This window comes from Schistocerca nitens, chromosome 5, assembly GCF_023898315.1.
Source record: "Schistocerca nitens isolate TAMUIC-IGC-003100 chromosome 5, iqSchNite1.1, whole genome shotgun sequence".
NCBI classification, from domain to species: domain Eukaryota; kingdom Metazoa; phylum Arthropoda; class Insecta; order Orthoptera; family Acrididae; genus Schistocerca; species Schistocerca nitens.
Genome location: NC_064618.1, coordinates 13,319,272 through 13,336,628, shown reverse-complemented (window position 1 = coordinate 13,336,628; position 17,357 = coordinate 13,319,272).

Below are 17,357 nucleotides of genomic sequence, written 5' to 3'. Positions count from 1 at the left end.
TAAGGCACGACTATTATCGGGCGAAGCTAAAACAAAAGAGGATAGCATAATGGATAAGGGGCAGTTTACTGACGGGAATAGGTTCGGAGATGAGATGGGCTCATTTTTAGCAGGACAGGACGCCAGGGGCATTGATGAGGAAGGTGATTTGGACGCGATCTCAGAGCAGCGTTGCGGCCGTGATTATGATAGTGAAGTAGAGGATGAAACAGAGACAGGCACACAGGTCGAGACGGTAGCAGAAGTTTATAGTCAAACGAACGAGTGCAGACAGAGGCCAGCTCGGTCACGTCAGAGCTCTAGCGCCCAGGTGTCCAGAGTTACATCGCCCATGTTTGAAGAGGATCAAGAAGATGACGTAAACCCAATACTGAGCTTCCTACGATCAATGAAAGAAGAAGCTGACGAACAGCGTAAGAAGCAGGAAGAAGCTGACGAACAGCGTAAGAGGGAGAAGGAAGAAGAGGAGAAACAACGTAAAAAGGAGAAGGAAGAAGAGGAGAAACAACGTAAGAAGGAGAAGGAAGAAGAGGAGAAACAACGTAAGAAGGAGAAGGAAGAAGCTGACGAACAGCGTAAGAAGGACACGGAGGCAATAATTTCGCATATAGGGGAAATTCGTGGGGAATTATTAACAATAAAGAAAGAATGTGGAGAAGCAAAACAAATGTCAACGGTAGCACAAAAAGTAGCAGGCCTTGCCAAAACTGCAGCAACAGGGGCAATGGAAGTCGCGGAAGCAACTTCTAAACTCGCAGGGCGCTTGCGACGTACAACACAATCCCACTCAAAATCCCTAGCATTCTTAAAAACTCAAGGTAATATCGCGGTTGCGAACTCCACGAAACGAATGGAAGAAGTAGAGAGTCGGATAGCAAAACTAGAGCAAAACGGGCACACGAGCACTGCGCGTTCGGATACCCATGATGGAGTACACAGAATTGTGTCTCCGAGGAAAAGCCCGCCGTGCTCTAGCCCAGTGACAGAGTGCGGAACTAACAATGCACACGCAGAAACAGCAAGTAATAGCTCCAATAATTATAGCCCACTTAGGAGAGTGAATTCTGAGTGCCACTTCCACTGTGATACAGAGGTTGCACATCACAGTTATCAGCAAGATAGAACAGGACACTCAGCAGACGTGCAAGTATCGGAAACGAGTGACAACACCAGTGCGAGGATCAGACAGGATTTTGATCACAATCACTTCCTGTCGATACTGAAATTCCAGAAGTTCAAAGAAAATGGAGGGTCGATGCATCCGAAGAGCTGGGTGATGCAGTTTACAAATTCATTACCGGCATCATGGCCAACCCAGGCAAAATTAGAATTCATGTGTGGACACATCGAAGGCCAAGCCGCGGAAAAGATGCGGGGTGGGGCAGTGACGTGTCGGACTTATCAGGAATTTGTTGGTGCATTCCTGCGGACCTACTGGTCAAAGGAAACGCAAGATAGGATTAAAGAGGAAATAATATTTTGTCCTGAACTGGAAGTGTCCGGGCATAGGAGCGCAACCAAATTTCTTGATGATTTACTCAAGAAGAATCAATTTTTAGATAGTCCATATAGTAACGGAGAAATCATTAAATTTTGCTTTTCCAAATTGCCAGTTAGGTACCAACAGACACTTGTCGGCAAGTGTGGAGCTGACATAGAAGCATTCAAGATTCTATTGCGCGAACTCGAAGTAGTCTTTGATAAACAAGACGCAAAGGACAGGAAGAAGGGGCAAAGTAACAAATACCACCGGCCAGGAACAGAAGACGACAGCAGATTGCATAATCGCACTGGTCAGTTAGGAAACCAGGGTTACGGAAGTCAAGGTTACGCTATTCAAGGTTATGGAAACCAAAGACACGGAAACCAGAACGTCAGGGAGCAGGGTCAATCTAGACAAGGAATCTGGGATAGAAGGAATAACGAACGGCAAAGCGACCGTAATTGGAGAGAGCGAAACCAAGGACAACGGTGGAACCAGGAGATTGAAACCAGACCCGCAAATCCTAATGCACGTCAGAGGAGGGGGAGCCTAACTAGGGATTGACGCCAGACTAGTGCGAACACAGGCCGCCGGAATTTCGCACGTAATCTCGGACCTGGCCAACTACGGATGATACATTACGAAGATTTATCAGAAATCCTGCTCGAGGAACATAAAGCAACTCCTCGACATGATCGGCAGCCTCTTATCACAGTAGCAATAGCTGAAAAGAGTCTGAATGCGATCATAGATAGTGGAAGCTACATAACAGCAATATCTGAGGCAGCATACAAGAGGTGCTCTCAGGAGATGGACTGGCCTGTCCTATCGGTTAAGAAAACCAAAATAAAAGGGGCATTAGCGGGTAAATGTACGGAGGTCACCCAACAAACAAGACTGGAATTCTCCTGCCAAGGACACAAAATAGAGTCTAACTTCTGGATCGTGCCAAATCTGGCGATCGACATGATAATAGGAACGGACTTCCTAAATGAACATGAAGCGATAGTTGATCTAGGACGAGGTGAAGTGGTTTTGAGGAAAGGGAATCCCGTCCACATTAAGTTCGACGATCAGCTGATCCCAGCTCAACTACCGTCTAACTGTGTTCGGATAAACTATGCGTGTCTGAAAGACAGAAAGGAAGAACAGGACGACGTTGCGGATAGGGGAGAGGACACGGATGAGAATTGAAGTCGGAATAATGGGAGAAATAAAGGAGAAAATAGGAGAAAAAGTGGAAGCAATAAAGAATATAAGGGGCGAACACCGCAAAGAACTTCATAAATTACTAGTAGAACATGCGGAGGTCTTCCTTCCCAAGACAGGATCAATAAAGAACTTCCAATATGAATTTCGTGTACGTCCGCACAACCAGTTTCGTGTGCCACCCTATCCAATCCCCTTGGCATATCGACAGAAAGTAGCAGCTGAAATTACGCGAATGCTGAGTGAAGGAATAATAGAACCTACGGCTTCAGCCTATAATAACCCGTTAAGAGTAGTCGAGAAGGCAGATGGTAGTATTCGTTTAGTCTTGGACTCGCGACAAATTAATACCATAATAGAACCCGAAACAGACAGACCGGAACGATTAGAGGAACTCTTACAAAACTTCCATGGAATATCAATCTTCTCATCAGTTGATCTAAAATCGAGTTTCTGGCAGATCGAGCTCCATCCAAATTGCAGACAGTACACAGCCTTTTTAGCATTTGGAAGATGTTACCGGTTTCGTCGTCTACCATTTGGTTTGAACGTTTCATCTGCCGCATTCATTCGGGGGCTGGACGGCATACTAAGCGATAATTTGAAACGTCATGTCACCAGCTATGTGGACGATTTGCTGATCGCGGAGAAATCTTGGGGAGAGCACAATGCGGTCCTCGGTGAACTCCTAGCGACATTCAAGGAATACGGTGTGACTATCAATATCGAAAAATCGAATTTTGGGACGTCCTCTGTGAAATTTCTAGGACATATCATCACGGGTGAGGGCATTGCGCCAAATCCCGAAAAGATCGAAGCGATTGAAAAGTTTCCCATTCCTACGACAAAGAAGCAGTTAAGGGGGTTCTTGGGGATCATAAATTTTTACAACCGCTTTATACATGTCAAAACTCAGAGCAGTCCTCGGTTGCATCAACTTACAGGAAAGAAGATTCCTTGGGAATGGGATGAGGCGGCCGAATCCGAATGGAAAACATTAAAATTCGCATTATTACAAGCACCCATCCTATCACACCCTAATTTAGCTGAAGAGCTTTGCATAGTAACGGACAGTTCATACTCCGGTCTGGGTGTCATGGTGTTCCAAGACTATGTACATGAAGGAAACAGGGTGTGGAAGACAATTGCGTTTGCTAGCAGAGTACTAGCCAAGAGTGAGAGGAATTACTCAGTAACCGAGTTAGAGGCGCTGGCTATTGTATGGGCGTTTGAAAAATTCAGATACCTTCTGTTTGGTCGCCAGACGAAAGTCTACACAGACCACAAGGCACTCGAGTTCTTGATGACTGCAAAGCTTAATCACAGGCGGCTCATTAGGTGGGCATCATATCTACAGCAGTACAACTTTTCGATAGAATATATCCCCGGCAGTCAGAACATTATTGCAGACGCCTTATCACGGTCACCGATCGGATTTGAGCACAACATGGAAGAAGATCTAGAGGAAAATCACTACTGCCTTTACTATATGCAGAAAGTAGCCTTTGAGAATTTTATTACCTGTAGTATGCAGGACATCAAGAAGGAGCAAGACAAGGACCCTGCCCTAGTGTTATTGAAGCAGAAATGGATAGACAGAAGACACGCCACCATCAGGCAGTTCTACCTCTTGCGTAAAGGCATAATTTTCCACCGAAATTATACCAATGACACTGAATGGGGGGTATGCATCCCTGAACACCTAATAAACAAGGTTATATGGCATACTCACCTTAGCTATGGACACTTCGGACCACGCAAGTGCAATCTCAAGCTAAGGACCATGTGTTACTTTCGAAACATGGAGCGTCGAATTCGGAGGGTACTGTCGGTGTGTAAAGACTGCCAAAAGGCGAAGCACACCACTGTGAGCATGCAGGCACCATTATACCCAATCGTACCGACCAAATTAAGACAATTAGCAGCAACAGATTTGATGGGACCTTTGCCAAGAACAAGAAGAGGATATACTTACGTATTAGTGTTTGTTGAACTAACGTCCAAATACGTTACCTTTACGCCACTGAAGAGGGCGACAGGACGAACTGTATCACGAGCCCTCATCCGGGATTTCCTACCACAGGTTGGTCATGTGAGTAGAATCATTTCTGATAACGGGCCACAGATTAAGTCAAAAACATGGAAGGAGACGTTGCGTCGATGTAAAATTGATCCCATTTTTATATCTTCACACCATCCGAGCTCGAATGCTGCAGAACGGGTTATTAAAGAACTCGGAAACTTGTGCCGGTTGTACTGTAACAAACAGCACACGACATGGGACGTTTTCCTTAAAGACTTCCAGGAGGTGATCAATGAGGCACCCCATGGGATAACAAAATTGGCACCCATTACAGTACTAAAAAACTGGATTCCTAAGGACTTGATAACCAAGGTCGTAAACTTCCCACCAAGGGCGCGAACGCAGCACCAAGCCATAGTGGATTTGGCTCTCAAGAGGATACGGGCTGCAGCAGAGGTCAGGAAGAGACGTGCCGACAGGGGAGCTCGTCTACGACACTTCCAAGTTGGACAAAAGGTGCTCGTTAAGTCTTTCCGACTTTCGAACAAACAAAAAATGAAATGCCAAAAATTCTATTCTGTTTACAACGGCCCGTACCGTATAAGGAGAGCAGCTCACCACAATGCTTATGAATTGGAGACGCTGAAAGGAAAGAAGTCCATAGGACTCCACCACATATCTCACATAAAGGAGTTCGTAGAATAGTAGTAGTGTAAGAAATGTACATAGTAGAATAGGCAAATATATGAACCTTTGTTCGGGGAACAATAATCGTTACATTAATAGATTAAGATTGCTAAAGTATTAACACGCTGCGTTGTCTTGCATAAGAATTTACTGCTGCTATCCTCTTTTTGTTTATGTTTGCGATCTCCAATGTCGATGGAGTAGGAGACACTACCTTTTCATGAGCAATGTTTTTGTCCTTTCCTATCTGGTGTCCATGTTAAGGGATAAGGATGAGTGATGAGACGTCGCACAAACGGGCACATACAAGAACGTGCTCTTAGAAGCGTTCTGAGAGGTCGTGATACGCTCCATAGCGGCCACAACCAGTTCGTGAGACGTTCATACCAATGCTTGCAGGCACGCGTCAGTGCACTGCACGATTGTGGTATATTGCGCGATTTCGAGGGTGAATATGGGCAGTATAGTTTTTGCAGAGCTGCGCCGGTATCGTTGTCTTGCAAGTCGGGGTGAACCTGTGAGCATTTGACTCTAATGGTGCCCTAGACGAGAGAAATGAGGGCATAAAAGCCTACCATGCTAATGTGCTGGTTGGGGATTTAGCGTGCTGCTCGTTTTTGTCACAGATGAATCACCAAGGAATTGTACTTGGATATTCGTGACATACTGTGTAGCTGGCGTGTGTTGGGTGTCTGAATCCTCAACAGGAACCAGTCCTGGCTTGGTCATATTACATTGCTTCTGGAAAGGTGTGCTTTGATCGCGAAAACCGCATCACATAGAGAAGGAAGTTGCAACTATAAATTTATTGTCGTGTATAGCCATGGCTAACCCAGTCTCTGGAGTTTCAGTGAGGCGTAATGAAAACTCGGAGGTCATGTCGTACGGCGCGCACATCACTGTCGTCAATAGCGGCGAGCAGCAAGACACCTCAGCGTAACAGGAACTATGTAAGGGTATTGTATAAGGTAAATAAAAAAAAAAAAAATAAATAAATAAATAAATAAATAAATAAAATAAAATAAATAAATAAATAAATAAAAGGGAAAGTACGATACTAGGATAAGTTAAACTGTAGGATTTAACAATAACTAGATTAATATTGTGGGGGTTTTCTACCACAAGTGTGGCGCGCGCCTGTTGAGTTGCTATTTTTCAGGTCACCAAACCACAGACCCGAGATGGAGGGACGACGGGCGAGCGAAAGTAGCGTAGTTGCATGTTCTTTATAGCACAGTAAAACTTAGACCTGCATAACAACATAATTTAATTAAAAGACGTAGAATGTAGATCGTTGGGATATGGTAGTTAATTCTTGAAGCATGTCTACTGTCGATCTATATAATTAATAGTAATATTAGTGCGGGCCCGCACATTTAGTTGTTCATCCATTACAAAGCATCAGTTATCACACACCATGTACATACTGAGATCGGTCTCTACACATATATCAAAATAAATTATTTCCATGTCTAGATTAGATGTTATAATGATTGCCATAGATTAATAACTATAAAAGTAAAATAAGAGTGTCTGAAATGACAGACCATCAATGTTTCATTATGTAAATTTATTATAACATAGAAGGTCATGGGAAAAAGTTAGGCATAAGACTTTTGTAAGAATTGTACAGATGACGAGAAACGTGGCAATGCAGAGGCCAGCCAGCGCAAAAACAAGAGGTCTTCGGCTACCTGCTAGAGGGCGAGCGTCCCGTCCTACACGCTGACAGTCACCCGGCTGCCTACCTGAGGGATTACACGGGACCCTCGCCCCGCCACAAGCGAAAGTGGGGCTGGCCGTTGACCCTGACACGCGACAGCCTGCTAGCTCTCCGGACGCGGCAGCCGCTTGGAGGGATTCCCTGCGGCAGACCACGTTGTCGTGAGTACACGAAGAACATCACATATCGTGTCAGAACCTGCGCCTCATGTGCCTCAGGACAGAAAGGGACGCTCTATACTCACCTGTTTGGGTTTTTACAACTCACTAGCATTGGCCGATCTGCATACACAAAGCAGTATCGTGCCACACTAACAAATGTATGGTCTCATGTCTTACTTCTCCTCTCTATTAGAGAGCAGTTTTTAACAATAGTCGCTCCTAGTTCGATCCTGTATGGATGACCTCACACACTTGTGGAGTCACTCCACGTGCCATCATCCCTCGTCGAACTGCAATATTGGGAAACATAAAGTTCTGTCCAGCGAGAGAAGAGACCTAGACTAGTGATGTATCCCAACGAGTAGACCTCAGAGACAATTAATCGACGTGAGGAGAGCCTATCACTGTGTCTTCCTACCATACGGCCGTGATCATATGCGTGGGTCTGACTACAATCTCAACAGCGTACTGCAGACACTCCAGAACTCCCTATTGCTGTTGCCACAACGTAGCAACTACAACCGACGTTTAGCCTTATGTGATGTCAGTACAGTGGAATCAGTGAAGTGCCACGGATATTTCTAACAATGTGATTTAGTGCCTCATTCTCAGCACAGTCGTGAACTTTGTGCAATGTGCACGCACAATTTGATGCCCCATGAACCTTGTTTTTTTTGTTTTTCTTAAATTTCTTTCTCTTATGTTGTTTCTGTAATGTATGTTATACCTTGTATGCGTTTGTGTTTTACACTGTAATTCTTATTACAGATTACTGTATTGTTCTCCACATCATGTTTTTTTTTGTATTTTGTGTTTATTGTTGTGTGTATGCTAACAGTGTGCCTGAAGTCCCCATAAACTGAAGCAGATACCACCACTGTCATTGTGAATGGACCATCAGTTCAGGGAACATTTTGTAAAGGTTATTCTTGCTGCAGGGAGACAGAATGAATCGGAGGTTGTAACTAGAATCTGAAAACTCACAAAGAGATTGTTAACTTAAATATTATCATGTGTGAGTGAGGTCAGGTTAGTTTAATGATTAAAATTGTTGTAACATCTTGGGCATTTAATTGCGGAGCACTCCAACTCTGATTGTAAAGAATAAACTGCTCCATATTTGGCTCAGATGCCCGGGCCATGTTTAGAGCGTGAATGTCTGCGTGAATCGGTGTTTGGAAGGGGCTCCCTGGGTATGGATGTGTGATGTGAGTGTTAGTGTTCCATATTAAGAAGGTGAAGTTGGCTACATCATAAATAATCCTCCCTCTATGAGTTGCATTTTTCAGTTGCAATGATCTTTTTTATAGAGTGCGGTATGTGGAGTCACTTTATAAGATTGTTCTTGGGCGATTGACTCACTACCTTGCTCCTAAGTGAGCCAACCGCTCACCAATTACAATCTAAAATGGCGTAGGGGCAATGAGAGGTGGCATGAGCCCCCTCTCATATTTCTATCTTACGATTCTCCTCTCTAGTTGCATGCGGTGGAGGGTTGCTTTTCCTTAACACGCGTACTTCCCACGCAGCGTCTCTCGTCACCCGGGTGGGCCGGTGACAGGCGGGCTCTGTGGAACTGGAGAGAGTTAAGCCGACGTGTGTGAGGCAGTCGAGTGAATGCTTTTCAGACGCCGACATTGTCAAGAGACACGCCCGCTGGGGTGTGAAGTAGCGGCTGGGCTAGAGGTTCCGTTACTTCAGAGAAACTTTGCGAAAACACGTTCTGGCGGGCTACCAGCGAGGCGTGGGAATGACTTGTGTACCCACGCAGTTGTGGCGGGAAAATTCCCGCACTTTCTGCAAAATCAGCACAGAAATTGGCGCCAAGAATCTCCATTGGTGGAATGGTAGTGCTCCGGCAATGGAGTGGAATTTCCGCCGGTTTTCGAGTTGCTGATTGGAACGTAACCACGGCCACTGTCGTGGGGGCGGGAATGTTCGGTGTTCGGCCTGTACGGGTGCTCTGAGTAGTCGGCAGTCGCCTTTCGGTCGAGGACGTCGGAGCAACCAGCCCTCGCCTGCGGTACGCCAGATCGTGTTCTGGGAGATAAGAAGACTGTTGGTAATGTACGTCCGCAGCACCGGCAGATAGGGATTTTCCTAGGTGATAATCAGAGCTCAGCAGAGCGCGCCTGTTCATCCTTTTCTAACTTTGTTCAGTTTCGAGTAGCAGCAATTACTATTGGGTTAGCTGTGTGTCTCTCTTGAGATTTGAGTGGAAAGGAATTGGCTCCACATACCACTTCGTCTTAAACCTCACGATCTAAGTTAGGGACAACTTCACCTTTACTGTGTTTGTATGAATCTCCAATTTTAGCCAATTTGATGTTTTATATTTCCTGTGTCTCTTTTACTATTCTGCGTTTAATCTTAATAAATCATATTGTTATTTTGGACAGAACTTTCTTTCTGTTAATCAATAGAGCAACCCTATCATTCCTCACTATGCTAATGAAACCTTTGTTTATTTAACTTATTTATCAAATTAAATTATTGCAGGTGCCAAACTCTCTTCTACTCCACTAGCAGGGTTGATTAGAGTCAGTTCGCGTATTTGTTTTATCCTTGTGCAACAGCAAAAGTCGGAGTTAGAATAGGGGGGGCTTAGAGCATGATTTACACATGTGGATTCTAGTAGAATTTAGTGATAAATACACTACTAGCCCCGGCACCTCGCAAACACACAAATCGCGTCGCGATTCAATACATCGTCCTCCGGCCGACCTGTCTCCAAGGGTCTATTGCTGCCTCGGGCACCTTATGGTCGATATCCTGTGAGTCTAGATTTTCGAATCCGACGCAAAACTGACAGTTAATTGTAACGTTCAGAGCCTGTTAATGACGATGGAACACACAAATCCCGTCGCGATTCAATACATCGTCCTCCGGCCGACCTGTCTCCAAGGGTCTATTGCTGCCTCGGGCACCTTATGGTCGATCTCCTGTGAGTCTAGATTTTCGAATCCGACGCAAAACTGACAGTAAATTGTAACCTTCAGAGCCTGTTAATGACGATGGAACACACAAATCGCGTCGCGATTCAATACATCGTCCTCCGGCCGACCTGTCTCCAAGGGTCTATTGCTGCATCGGGCACCTTATGGTCGATCTCCTGTGAGTCTAGATTTTCGAATCCGACGCAAAACTGACAGTTAATTGTAACGTTCAGAGCCTGTTAATGACTATGTAACACACAAATTGCGTCGCGATTCAATACATCGTCCTCCAGCCGACTTGTCTCCAAGGGTGTAGTGCTGCCTCGGACACCTTATGGTCGTTCTCCAGTGAGTCTAGATTTTCGAATCCGACGCAAAACTGACAGTTAATTGTAACGTTCAGCGCCTGTTAATGACGATGGAACACACAAATCGCGTACCGATTCAATACATCGTCCTCCAGCCGACTTGTCTCCAAGGGTCTAGTCCTGCCTCGGGCACCTTATGGTCGTTCTTCTGTGAGTCTAGATTTTCGAATCCGACGCAAAACTGACAGTTAATTGTAAGGTTCAGAGCCTCTTAATGACAATGGAACACACAAATTGCGTCGCGATTCAATACATCGTCCTCCGGCCGACCTGTCTCCAAGGGTCTATTGCTGCCTCGGGCACCTTATGATCGATCTCCTGTGAGTCTAGATTTTCGAATCCGACGCAAAAATGACAGTTAATTGTAAGGTTCAGAGCCTGTTAATGACGATGGAACACACAAATTGCGTCGCGATTCAATACATCGTCCTCCGGCCGACCTGTCTCCAAGGGTCTGTTGCTGCCTCGGGCACCTTATGGTCGATCCCCTGTGAGTCTAGATTTTCGACTCCGACGCAAAACTGACAGTTAATTGTAACGTTCAGAGCCTGTTAATGACGATGTTACACACAAATTGCGTCGCGATTCAATACATCGTCCTCCAGCCGACTTGTCTCCAAGGGTCTAGTGCTGCCTCGGACACCTTAAGGTCGTTCTCCTGTCAGTCTAGATTTTCGAATCCGACGCGAAAATGACAGTTAATTGTAACGTTCAGAGCCTCTTAATGATAATGGAAAACACAAATTGCGCCGCGATTCAATACATCGTCCTCCGGCCGACCTGTCTCCAAGGGTCTAGTGCTGCCTCGGACACCTTATGGTCGTTCTCCTGTGAGCCTAGATTTTCGAATCCGACGCAAAAATGACAGTTAATTGTAACGTTCAGAGCCTGTTCATGAAGATGGAACACACAAATTGCGTCGCGATTCAATACATCGTCCTCCGGCCGACCTGTCTCCAAGGGTCTATTGCTGCCTCGGGCACCTTATGATCGTTCTCCTGTGAGTCTAGACTTTCGAATCCGACGCAAAACTGACAGTTAATTGCAACATTCAGAGCCTGTTCATGACGATGGAACACACAAATTGCGTCGCGATTCAATACATCGTCCTCCAGCCGACTTGTCTCCAAGGATCTAGTGCTGCCTCGGACACTTTATGATCGTTCTCCTGTGAGTCTAGAGTTTCGAATCCGACGCAAAACTGACAGTTAATTGTAAGGTTCAGAGCCTCTTAATGACAATGGAACACACAAATCGCGTCGCGATTCAATACATCGTCCTCCGGCCGACCTGTCTCCAAGGGTCTATTGCTGCCTCGGGCACCTTATGGTCGATCTCCTGTGAGTCTAGATTTTCGATTCCGACGCAAAACTGACAGTTAAGTGTAACGTTCAGAGCCTGTTAATGACGATGGAACACACAAATCCCGTCGCGATTCAATACATCGTCCTCCGGCCGACCTGTCTCCAAGGGTCTATTGCTGCCTCGGGCACCTTATGGTCGATCTCCTGTGAGTCTAGATTTTCGAATCCGACGCAAAACTGACAGTAAATTGTAACGTTCAGAGCCTGTTAATGACGATGGAGCACACAAATCGCGTCGCGATTCAATACATCGTCCTCCGGCCGACCTGTCTCCAAGGGTCTGTTGCTGCCTCGGGCACCTTATGGTCGATCTCCTGTGAGTCTAGATTTTCGAATCCGACTCACAACTGACAGTTAATTGTAAGGTTCAAAGCCTGTTAATGACGATGGAACACACAAATTGCGTCGCGAGTCAATACATCGTCCTCCAGCCGACCTGTCTCCAAGGGTCTATTGCTGCCTCGGGCACCTTATGGTCGATCTCCTGTGAGTCTAGATTTTCGAATCCGACGCAAAAATGACAGTTAATTGTAACGTTCAGAGCCTGTTAATGACGATGGAACACACAAATTGCGTCGCGATTCAATACATCGTCCTCCAGCCGACTTGTCTCCAAGGGTCAAGTCCTGCCTCGGGCACCTTATGGTTGTTCTTCTGTGAGTCTAGATTTTCGAATCCGACGCAAAACTGACAGTTATTTGTAAGGTTCAGAGCCTCTTAATGACAATGGAACACACAAATTGCGTCGCGATTCAATACATCGTCCTACGGCCGACCTGTCTCCAAGGGTCTATTGCTGCCTCGGGCACCTTATGGTCGATCTCCTGTGAGTCTAGATTTTCGAATCCGACGCAAAACTGACAGTTAATTGTAACGTTCAGCGCCTGTTAATGACGATGGAACACACAAATCGCGTCGCGATTCAATACATCGTCCTCCAGCCGACTTGTCTCCAAGGGTCAAGTCCTGCCTCGGGCACCTTATGGTCGATCTCCTGTGAGTCTAGATTTTCGAATCCGACGCAAAACTGACAGTTATTTGTAACGTTCAGAGCCTGTTAATGACGATGGAACACACAAATTGCGTCGCGATTCAATACATCGTCCTACGGCCGACCTGTCTCCAAGGGTCTAGTGCTGCCTCGGACACCTTATGGTCGTTCTCCTGTGAGTCTAGATTTTCGAATCCGACGCAAAACTGACAGTTAATTGTAACGTTCAGCGCCTGTTAATGACGATGGAACACACAAATCGCGTCGCGATTCAATACATCGTCCTCCGGCCGACCTGTCTCCAAGGGTCTATTGCTGCCTCGGACACCTTATGTTCGTTCTCCTGTGAGTCTAGATTTTCGAATCTGACGCAAAACTGACAGTTAATTGTAAGGTTCAGAGCCTCTTAATGACAATGGAACACACAAATTGCGTCGCGATTCAATACATCGTCCTCCGGCCGACCTGTCTCCAAGGGTCTATTGCTGCCTCGGGCACCTTATGGTCGATCTCCTGTGAGTCTAGATTTTCGAATCTGACGCAAAACTGACAGTTAATTGTAAGGTTCAGAGCCTCTTAATGACAATGGAACACACAAATTGCGTCGCGATTCAATACATCGTCCTCCGGCCGACCTGTCTCCAAGGGTCTATTGCTGCCTCGGGCACCTTATGGTCGATCTCCTGTGAGTCTAGATTTTCGAATCCGACGCAAAAGTGACAGTTAATTGTAACGTTCAGAGCCTGTTAATGACGATGGAACACACAAATTGCGTCGCGATTCAATACATCGTCCTCCGGCCGACCTGTCTCCAAGGGTCTATTGCTGCCTCGGGCACCTTACGGTCGATCTCCTGTGAGTCTAGATTTTCGAATCCGACGCAAAACTGACAGTTAGTTGTAACGTTCAGAGCCTGTTAATGACGATGTAACACACAAATCGCGTCGCGATTCAATACATAGTCCTCCAGCCGACTTGTCTCCAAGGGTCAAGTCCTGCCTCGGGCACCTTATGGTCGTTCTCCTGTGAGTCTAGATTTTCGAATCCGACGCAAAACTGACAGTTATTTGTAAGGTTCAGAGCCTCTTAATGACAATGGAACACACAAATTGCGTCGCGATTCAATACATCGTCCTCCGGCCGACCTGTCTCCAAGGGTCTATTGCTGCCTCGGGCACCTTATGGTCGATCTCCTGTGAGTCTAGATTTTCGAATCCGACGCAAAAATGACAGTTAATTGTAACGTTCAGAGCCTGTTAATGACGATGGAACACACAAATTGCGTCGCGATTCAATACATCGTCCTCCGGCCGACCTGTCTCCAAGGGTCTATTGCTGCCTCGGGCAGCTTATGGTCGTTCTCCTGTGAGTCTAGACTTTCGAATCAGACGCAAAACTGACAGTTAATTGTAACGTTCAGAGCCTGTTAATGACAATGGAACACACAAATTGCGTCGCGATTCAATACATCGTCCTACGGCCGACCTGTCTCCAAGGGTCTAGTGCTGCCTCGGACACCTTATGGTCGTTCTCCTGTGAGTCTAGATTTTCGAATCCGACGCAAAACTGACAGTTAATTGTAACGTTCAGCGCCTGTTAATGACGATGGAACACACAAATCGCGTCGCGATTCAATACATCGTCCTCCAGCCGACTTGTCTCCAAGGGTCAAGTCCTGCATCGGGCACCTTATGGTCGTTCTTCTGTGAGTCTAGATTTTCGAATCCGACGCAAAACTGACAGTTATTTGTAAGGTTCAGAGCCTCTTAATGACAATGGAACACACAAATTGCGTCGCGATTCAATACATCGTCCTCCGGCCGACCTGTCTCCAAGGGTCTATTGCTGCCTCGGGCACCTTATGGTCGATCTTCTGTGAGTCTAGATTTTCGAATCCGCGCAAAAATTGACAGTTAATTGTAACGTTCAGAGCCTGTTAATGACGCTGGAACACACAAATTGCGTCGCGATTCAATACATCGTCCTCCGGCCGACCTGTCTCCAAGGGTCTATTGCTGCCTCGGGCACCTTACGGTCGATCTCCTGTGAGTCTAGATTTTCGAATCAGACGCAAAACTGACAGTTAATTGTAACGTTCAGAGCCTGTTAATGGCGATGGAACACACAAATTCTGTCGCGATTCAATACATCGTCCTACGGCCGACCTGTCTCCAAGGGTCTAGTGCTGCCTCGGACACCTTATGGTCGTTCTCCTGTGAGTCTAGATTTTCGAATCCGACGCAAAACTGACAGTTAATTGTAACGTTCAGCGCCTGTTAATGACGATGGAACACACAAATCGCGTCGCGATTCAATACATCGTCCTCCAGCCGACTTGTCTCCAAGGGTCAAGTCCTGCCTCGGGCACCTTATGGTTGTTCTTCTGTGAGTCTAGATTTTCGAATCCAACGCAAAACTGACAGTTATTTGTAAGGTTCAGAGCCTCTTAATGACAATGAAACACACAAATTGCGTCGCGATTCAATACATCGTCCTCCGGCCGACCTGTCTCCAAGGGTCTATTGCTGCCTCGGGCACCTTATGGTCGATCTCCTGTGAGTCTAGATTTTCGAATCCGACGCAAAAATGACAGTTAATTGTAACGTTCAGAGCCTGTTAATGACGATGGAACACACAAATTGCGTCGCGATTCAATACATCGTCCTCCGGCCGACCTGTCTCCAAGGGTCTATTGCTGCCTCGGGCAGCTTATGGTCGTTCTCCTGTGAGTCTAGACTTTCGAATCAGACGCAAAACTAACAGTTAATTATAACGTTCAGAGCCTGTTAATGACGATGGAACACACAAATTGCGTCGCGATTCAATACATCGTCCTACGGCCGACCTGTCTCCAAGGGTCTAGTGCTGCCTCGGACACCTTATGGTCGTTCTCCTGTGAGTCTAGATTTTCGAATCCGACGCAAAACTGACAGTTAATTGTAACGTTCAGCGCCTGTTAATGACGATGGAACACACAAATCGCGTCGCGATTCAATACATCGTCCTCCAGCCGACTTGTCTCCAAGGGTCAAGTCCTGCCTCGGGCACCTTATGGTTGTTCTTCTGTGAGTCTAGATTTTCGAATCCGACGCAAAACTGACAGTTATTTGTAAGGTTCAGAGCCTCTTAATGACAATGGAACACACAAATTGCGTCGCGATTCAATACATCGTCCTACGGCCGACCTGTCTCCAAGGGTCTATTGCTGCCTCGGGCACCTTATGGTCGATCTCCTGTGAGTCTAGATTTTCGAATCCGACGCAAAACTGACAGTTAATTGTAACGTTCAGCGCCTGTTAATGACGATGGAACACACAAATCGCGTCGCGATTCAATACATCGTCCTCCAGCCGACTTGTCTCCAAGGGTCAAGTCCTGCCTCGGGCACCTTATGGTTGTTCTTCTGTGAGTCTAGATTTTCGAATCCGACGCAAAACTGACAGTTATTTGTAACGTTCAGAGCCTGTTAATGACGATGGAACACACAAATTGCGTCGCGATTCAATACATCGTCCTACGGCCGACCTGTCTCCAAGGGTCTAGTGCTGCCTCGGACACCTTATGGTCGTTCTCCTGTGAGTCTAGATTTTCGAATCCGACGCAAAACTGACAGTTAATTGTAACGTTCAGCGCCTGTTAATGACGATGGAACACACAAATCGCGTCGCGATTCAATACATCGTCCTCCGGCCGACCTGTCTCCAAGGGACTATTGCTGCCTCGGACACCTTATGTTCGTTCTCCTGTGAGTCTAGATTTTCGAATCTGACGCAAAACTGACAGTTAATTGTAAGGTTCAGAGCCTCTTAATGACAATGGAACACACAAATTGCGTCGCGATTCAATACATCGTCCTCCGGCCGACCTCTCTCCAAGGGTCTGTTGCTGCCTCGGGCACCTTATGGTCGATCTCCTGTGAGTCTAGATTTTCGAATCCGACGCAAAAGTGACAGTTAATTGTAACGTTCAGAGCCTGTTAATGACGATGGAACACACAAATTGCGTCGCGATTCAATACATCGTCCTCCGGCCGACCAGTCTCCAAGGGTCTATTGCTGCCTCGGGCAGCTTATGGTCGTTCTCCTGTCAGTCTAGATTTTCGAATCCGACGCGAAAATGACAGTTAATTGTAACGTTCAGAGCCTCTTAATGATAATGGAAAACACAAATTGCGCCGCGATTCAATACATCGTCCTCCGGCCGACCTGTCTCCAAGGGTCTAGTGCTGCCTCGGACACCTTATGGTCGTTCTCCTGTGAGCCTAGATTTTCGAATCCGACGCAAAAATGACAGTTAATTGTAACGTTCAGAGCCTGTTCATGAAGATGGAACACACAAATTGCGTCGCGATTCAATACATCGTCCTCCGGCCGACCTGTCTCCAAGGGTCTATTGCTGCCTCGGGCACCTTA